Source organism: Myodes glareolus, chromosome 23 (assembly GCF_982192425.1).
Source record: "Myodes glareolus chromosome 23, mMyoGla1.1, whole genome shotgun sequence".
Taxonomy (NCBI): Eukaryota; Metazoa; Chordata; class Mammalia; order Rodentia; family Cricetidae; genus Myodes; species Myodes glareolus.
This window is the reverse complement of record NC_142048.1, coordinates 7,939,647-7,948,244: the sequence shown is the minus strand read 5'-3', so window position 1 is coordinate 7,948,244 and position 8,598 is coordinate 7,939,647. Positions and strand designations below refer to the sequence as shown.

The 8,598-nt window shown below is 38.3% G+C and overlaps 1 long non-coding RNA gene across 1 annotated transcript in view; it reads right to left on the bottom strand.

Annotated features, from left to right (window-relative positions):
* Positions 1 to 373: 373 nt before the first annotated feature.
* Positions 374 to 8,598, bottom strand: part of LOC125405945 (uncharacterized) — a 28,139-nt gene continuing 19,914 nt past the window's right edge. The window contains exon 3 of the long non-coding RNA XR_007233735.3: positions 374 to 565. This is a non-coding gene — a long non-coding RNA (uncharacterized LOC125405945). The remainder of the gene's footprint in view (positions 566 to 8,598) is intronic.

Here is an 8,598-nt window from a genome sequence, read left to right as displayed (position 1 = left end):
GTAGAGTTTTAGCATATCATTCTTTATGCCACTTAACTAATATATAATCTAACATGTTGGGAGGCCCTGCTGGTCAGAGGTTGTAGTCTATAACGTCCTGACAACTCTCTCCAAGTTCAGGAACATGAGGGACTCTCTCTCCAGTGAGACGTCCTGCTTGCTCTTTACCTGCCCATATCTGGAGAAGGTCTCTAGTCCTGGAGGACTGACCCTATCTGAAAGCTGTCTCTAAGCCCAGGTGTCTGATTTATCTCTTGTACGACTCTTGGCACAGTTCCCTGCTAGAAGCATTCCACCTGTTGCCCATATGGTAACTAGACTTGTCCTAAGAGCTTTGCTATAGGACCCTACTGCCACGTACTAGGCCTTATGATAGGAGTGTGCTGTTTAATGAAACTTAGAGTTTGTCCCCAGGCTCCCCATTCCTGTATAGCTACTCCACTTTAGAATGAAGCTGAGTTGTCTTCTTGAAGTCATCTCCCGGAGGGCTGTCTTCATCGTATCCACAGTTGTTAGAATCCTGTTGCCCGCTTCAGCTCCCTCCCCTGTCATGAACCAACAATGCCTGAGGAAGAAGAACATCAATGAAATATTTATATTGCTGTCAAGTCTATCACATATAAGAATAACAGTTACACTTGTCAGTTAATGAATATTTTTAAGACTGGCCAAATATGTTCAGTAATTCAATTTAATTAAGTGTGTATATTTTGATAATATATAATAATGTAAGTGATTCTAGAAATCATGAGGTAATATTTGCTTTTTATCTCAGTAGCCAGATCCTAGTGTAGATTTAAGGTGATCTGGCTGTATATGAAATGGGTTCCAAAGAATTATCTCTAAGATGTTTCATTTAATTTCTATTATTTCTGACATAGTCCAAATTCCTTTTACCAATTATTACTATGCTCAGATTTTCCTTACATCAGCATATTTCTTTAGGTATTTACATATTCTATAAAATAAAACTATCATGCATTATCACTTCATTTACTTTTTTATTTATTGTATGCATAAGAAGTGAAATGCAGAGACAGACTGGGTACACTGAGTGCCGAGGGTAGAGCTCAGATTACCAAGCTCACGGGAAAAGGGTCTTTACCCACTGAGCCATCTCACCAAATATTTGCATTTCAGATTCTTGTTTTAGTTACAAAGAAAAAAGCTACTGTCAAAGAACTAAATGATCATCAAGGTTTATTTGGATAAACAAACTGTCAAACGTTTGTAGAATGAAATACCACATAGCAATTAATAATAACATAAAATGCTGATGAGTTTAACAAACAAATAAAGAAATGTTACCATACAAAGACCAAGGAATTTAAGATAATAGAAATCAGTCAATTTCTCCAAAAAGGCTGAGTTTTCTTTAGCGGAAACCTGAAAACCTGCTCTGGGATGATAGAAATATTCTGCATTGTAAGCAGTGCGTTGTTCGTGCAGTTTCATTCAAAACTCTCTGAATCAAACCTTTAAAATATACATATTTTATGGTCAAAAAGTCATTAGTACAATGTTCCTTGCTTGATAGGCTATGCTGCATAGACATACTTCACCTAGCATACTATCTTCTTATACGGTAGGGAGACCAAAGAAAAACCTACCTGCCTTATAGGGCAGGCAACTAGAGAGATGACATGCGGATGCGGATTAGTTTATATTGTTCTTATGGAGCAATGGTTCTCAGATTGTCATTTGTGACCCTTTGGAGGGGTTGCATATCAGATATCCTGCATATCAGACATTTACATTTCAATTCATAACAGTAGAAAAATACAGTTATAAAGTACCAACAAAATAATTTTATGATTGGGGGTCACCACAACATGAGGAACTGTATTAAAAGGTCAAAGCGTTAGAAAGGTTGAGGGATCCACTGTTATAGAGGGATCCAAGTTCTGTTGTCAACACCAATATCAGGCATCTCACAGTGATCTGTGATTCTAATTAGTGGAGACCTAATGCCCTCTTTTGGTATTCACAGATACTTGTATTCTCTCTCTCTCTCTCTCTCTCTCTCTCTCTCTCTCTCTCTCTCTCTCCCTCACACACACACACACACACACACACACACACACACACACCTGCGCGCGCGCACAAATTGACACATAATAAAAATTTAAATATATGTTTTAAATTTAAATATAATGAAAAATTTAAATATATGTGTACTATAAGACACAAGTATAAATTAAAAATGGAAGGTAATATGATTTTAAGAATGTAGGCAAACAGGTAAGATCAGAAAAGTGCATTACCAAGTCTTCAGAACCTGAACTGCTCTTAGACTCACATGACCAAGAGTCTCTCTCAATCTTGGCAGACTGGCTTTGTGTTGGAGCAACCCCTGTGTGCCTATCCAGGTCATTTGCAATTCTGTGTTTGCCTTCACTTTCTGTTCATGCTCACACCAGACACAGAAGCTTGAACCATGTCAGGATGTTTTTCCGAACTTGCACCTTCCCTGAGAACGCATGGGACACTATCTGGGTAGCATCGGGCAGAACTACCCCACCAAATGTTGCAAACAGTAACTCACCCCTCACTTGTTTTCACCCTAAACCTCAGCCAATCTGCACAGTTCTTTATCTCAATTGTTGCTTTTCAAAAATAATTTCCCATTTATATTTTATGACTTCTTTGCCTGTTTCCTGCTCCAATATCCTCCTTATCTCTTCGTAGATAATGAAAATTGAAAATACTCATCTTAAATTATTGTTTATTACATCTTTTTAATTCAGTCTTATCTGCTCTAGTTTCTCCTTCTCTTCCAGCTGCAGCACACCAAATATTTGTTTTATTTTCCTGTGCGTTTTTATGCCTTTTGCAGGTGCAGTCACAACAGCAGATTGTGTTTGAGGAGAACCAAGGAGAGCCTAGAAGCAGATGTTCATATGTGCCCTGCTTGTCGAGCATGAGGTATGAATAGATAAGATCCTGGAGCAGCGCCTGCAGCAGCACAGCTACTCCACTGTGAGTGCACTTCCCTTTGTTCTCAGGATGCAAGAGAACAGGTCCCTGCTCTGGACTAGGGAGGCTTGCCTGGTTAATCTCTGGTATCCTTGTGAATGATTTATATGTGTTGGCACCAATGGATTGGCTACAGAGCATCCTTGGCACTATAAAAAAAGAAAAGAAGACACACACAACATACACACACGAGGATACACACACACACACACACACACACACACACACACACACACACTCATTTTTGTACCCAGACCCTTTTTAGTAGGCTGATGTACATGCGGTTGTTTCTGTTTTGTTTGGGAGTTCTCACTGACCCTGGACTCTCTCCCATGGTAAACGTCCTTATTCTCGGGTCACGAAATTGTCCTTTAATTTCTCAACTTCCCCTTTAAAATCAGCTGGATTACCAAGAATGGAGCAGTGCAATACTACATGTGATGTTTTCCCTCTTAGATACCTGCAGAACAGAAAAATAAGAGTACTAAAACACTCACTATTTTGAAATAAAAGCACGTCAGTTAGAAGAGTGAGTAAATACAGCTTCGAGACAAGGAATTAACTGTCTCTGCTTCCTAGAACTTGACTCTGTGGAGCTGTGGAGCTGTTTGCTTCCCTGTCCTTTAAGTTCCATGGCCGCACTTTGCCACACTTTCTTCTCCCCCAGCTGGTCCCTCATGACACAAGGTTGTCATTGCAGCTGTTGACCTCTGCCAACTCATTTCTCCGCTTCCCTCCATCCACCTTCCATCACGTATATGAGGTTGCCCTCTCCTCCTTTGGGGCCGTGACCTTCGTCTACCTCACTGCCAGTTCTCTCTATCAAAGGCTTAATGTTTCTAATTCAACTAATTTATGTTATGCATAACATTGCACTGCTGAGTTTTCAGACTTATTTAAGATAAAGAAGTCTGAAGTGTTTATGGGATGGAGAGATGACTCGGAGTTTAAAGAATGCTTGTTTCTCTTTTGCAGGATGTGAGTTCAATTTCTAGACCCCCTCACCATGTAAATTCTAACCAACTATAACTCCAGCTTCAAGAGATCCAGGGCCTTCTTCTCGCCCCTGTAGGCACCTGCACACTAGTGCTCACACACAGTGAGCACCTCTCCCCTCCTCTCTCTCTCTCTCTCTCTCTCTCTCTCTCACACACACACACACACACACAAAATACATAAATCAAATTCAAAATAAAGTAAAAATATTTTAAATTGATAATTCTCTGATTTAATCACTATATTACCTATGTATTGCAATACCACACCTCTATCACACATGTGTGTGCATGTTTTAATCTGAAAAACTACAAATGTTTAAGAAAATAAACATGTTAACTGCCTTGAATTGATAATTATACACATTGTACATGTATTGCATATATATAAAATTATCACATAGCACCTCATTACGTTTGTATAAGTAAACAAAATTTAAAAGCAAACAAGTGTTCCCTATAAGATAAAAATAATTTATAATTTTCTAATGTTTTAAGAAACTCAAGGATGATTGTTATAAAAGGCATAAAGCTTTAATATTCCAATTGGGTGAAGAAGTTGAGGTGAAAATTTGGAAGCAAAATTGTCAATTAAAAGCAAAATAAACTAAAAGTCTCAGTCTAGGTGTATATATTGATGTATGCATATGCACATGATTGTATATTATGATTCTAAATTTGACTTGAATAATTCATATGCAATAAATCAATTTTTCTTTTTGTATCTGCTACCAGCATACCGTCAATAAATTGTCTTCAGTACAAAATGTGCCGTTTTCATGGTATGATGCCGCAAAACAGCTATTTAATTTCAGGGCCATACACATCTAACTTGATAGTACATTCTAAATTAAACAGATCACAAATATTTTCTTCCTTGTTTTCAATATAAAAAGAGGCCAAAGCATTTGCATATGAAATATATTATCTGTCATGAAATACTTATCTTCGAAGCCAGTTTCAGCAGGCAACATTTATTCAATCATGCTGTCAGAATGTGAAAGGAAATTTAGGGACAATTTTATTTAAGAACATTGTCATCCTGGTTCTGGACAAACAATCCGGACACTATTTCTGCCAAGGAGACGGAGGAAGCCCAGAGTCAGTTAACTGCGCAGGTTCATTCCAGCAGCAGCCTGGACTCAGATGGACTCAGACGTCATTCAAGGACACACGTGTAATGACTTTCTTCTACTGTGACCGTTTTTGTAATTGCACATTTAAAAGAAAAAGTTATATTTTTCAACCCATTTAACACCAGGAAGAAGATAATGAGACTCTGGGTGGTTGTTTGGATGGTAGCAGTAAAATTGTTAGAGATTTTGATGGAGAAATGCCGTTTTCCCCATGGTGAGCATTATTTTTCTGGCAGTTTCATTTCTCATTCAATTGTCTTGGTTAGCGGTAATGATGTGCAATACTAGGAATATATTATGATTATGTGGCAGAAGTTCTGCAGGCTTTGGGTTTGTAAACACCAAATAAATAATGTAAACTTAGTTCTTAGCTCTGTGGATAATAGATGCAGGATGTACATAGAGGGATGTAAAGATTTAAAGATTTTCTTCATTACTTTTAATAAAGCCCATGACACTTCCCATATTCCCTAAAGGAGAAATATCCTAGAAGAACAATATCTTTGCCCTATTTTATCATTGCTTCAACAATACTCTGTTCCTTTTAATCTAACAAACCAAAACCTAAAAACAAGAAAACAAATTTATATTTTTACCCGGTTTTTATCTTGATTTCCATGATAGGACTGTGTGGTCACGTGCACCCTGTCTAAGTCAGAAGCACACGTGCCCCGCTGTCCTAGTCTGTGAAAGGCTTTGAATCTTTTGTCTTGAATCCTTGTCTTGAATTGAGAGATAGGACAGCAGGAATACCGGTCTTGTAAATAGTTACAGAAGCAAAGTAAAAATAAGTGAATTGGATAAACAAATTGTTACAGTTTGCAATGTCTTTTCTTTTGTCTTCAATGTTATAAAGATTATATAGGAAACCATTTGTACAACTAAATTTCTAAGTGATATTTAAGAAACCTCATCCAGTTGTCTATTGGGTAGACTGCCCAGGGTTTCTTACAGAATGCTCTTGGGTTGACAGAAGATGAATGTATCATTCAGAAAGGATGTAGACAACCGTTGAATTATCTCTCACATAATCAGATGATGTTCTGAAAGTCTTTAAAATTATCCTTACTAATTATTGTCTTAGGTCGAGTTTTTATTGCTGTGAAGAGACACCGTGACCATGGCATCTCTTATAAAGAAAAATATTTAATTGAGGGTGCTTGTTTTCAATTTCAGAGGTTCAGTCCATTATCTTCATAATGGGTAGTATGGCAGCATGCAGGCAGACATGGTCCTGGAGGAGCTGAAAGCCTCGCATCTCTCAGGCAACAGGAAGTTGACTGACTGTCACACTGAGTGAAGCTTCAAGAAAGAGACCTCAAAACCTGTCCCCAAAGTGACACACTTCCTAAGGCCACACCTCCTAAAAGTGCCACTCCCTTTGGGCTTCGTTTTCTTTCAAACCACCACAATTACTGACTCTGCAGTATGGAGAAACCAGAACTGAGAGTCACAGGCTGTTGTAGACTTCCTGGCCACCCTACTCTAACTTGAACTTTTTTTGGAAACATCACAAAAGATTAACTATGAAACTCTGTTAAATAAAAAGAAGGCAGTGGAAAGGGGTCTAGTGTGGGTGTAGAAGGTAGAGAATGATGAACAGGAAGGCACATAAAAATGGGTACTAAGTAAATAAATACTAGCAAAGCACATGGAAATGTCATGATGGAGCCTCCGTCAGGGCTCCGTGGAAGCTCTTTAGAGCTATTATTTATCTGGTTTGAGTAAAGACCTAATATTCCAAACTACACAAACTTAAAAGAATTAGTACATTTAGGCCCACCAGCTAGCTAGGGGACTATTCCTTAGGCTGGTGGGCTCACTGCAAGCCATTCTAAAGAGGGAAGAGGAACACCCCAGCCATGAACTGTGAGTCTGCTTGCCTTCCCAAAATAGCTGAACAAACATGATTGGTCCTTTTGACTCTTTTTCATATGCACGCTTTCCCTACTCTTTAGACATCCCTACTACATGACTCCCTCCCCAGCATGAGGCTGCTTGTCCACCATGTGACTAACTACGGGTCACGTTGTCTTAACTGAGTGCATGGTTTTTTCTTCTCTTTGTCTCCATCTTCCTCTGCTGGAGAGTAACAGAAGTTTCAGCCTTGCCTTTCCCAGTGCTTTTCTTCTAAACTCAGACAAAATTGTCCTTCAGCATCCTTCTGGGGCCATTCTTAAATTCTTTTATTAATGAGACTAAGAGTCCCGGCCAGGAACCTTGACATCCCTGGTAACTTGATGATTCTGACAGAACTTCACAAAATTTCCTGACTCAATAACAAAAGTACATACATTATACTACTAATATATGTAAATCTGTGTATCAAAAATAGAGTAAAATGTAATGTTAATGTTCCTTTCACTGACATGAATAAATGTGGTAATTGTTACACAATTGTACATGAATACACCATGGTGTTTTGTTTTGAGGAGCTGTTATTCTGTGGTTTTGCTTTCCTTGTATTTTCTGCTGTTTTTTAGCCTGAACCTTTCTTTGCACCCCTAGATAAGCTAGCCTTAGACCTGTGGCTGAGGCTAGCCTCAGACTTGTGGTTATCCTGCCTCCTCTGGGTTGACATGACTGTTAGGAACCTCCATGCCCAGCTTAAACTATATCACTTTTGCTATATCCTGCTTTATGGATAGAATATTTATATTTACTAATATTTAGCCAGATTTATGTAACTGTCATTTAGGTGTTAATCCTATATGTTTCATCAAATTAAAAATATGCTTAGCAAATTATTCAAAAATATGATTCTATTTACTATTCTATTTACTATTTCTGGTTAAATTTAACATTTATTTACTCACTGAATTTCTGACACTACAGAAGATTAATGGGTAATAGCCCTTATACATCATATTAAACAGAAAGACAAGAGCCTATATTACTGATTTTAGGAACATTTTATAAATTTGTGTATGTGGTGCACTTGCCCATGTGTGTGTGTGTGTGTGTGTGTACACACCTGAACACATCTCTTCTGGGTAAGATGAGAGTGTCAGTTGCCCTCCTCTATCCTTTCTTACCTTATCTTTCGAGGCAAAAATCTCTCCCTACTCTCCCTAACCCTAACCCTGGGATTCATCTTTTTTTTTCTTTTTTTTTTTTTGGCTATGCTGGCTGCCAGCAATCCCAAATGCTCCTCCTGTCTCCACCACCCACAGTCCTTGGATTACAGACGCATACAAGCCCATACCTAGTTTGTTACACGACTGTGTGACTCTGAATTCAGGTCCTCATGATTGCACAACAAGCACTCCTAACCAGAGAGTCCTCTCTGCATCAAGACCATAGATTAACTGAGATTCATTTTTTAGTGCCTACACTCATGACACTTTTAGCACTCACCATAGGTGAGCAACACTGAACTGTAACAGGAAGTTTGGGACAACTTGCCACATTTTTTTCGATGATGCTCCTATTCTCAATTTATTCATGTAAACTGTAACTAAAAATAACAAATTAAATATAAATACACCCCT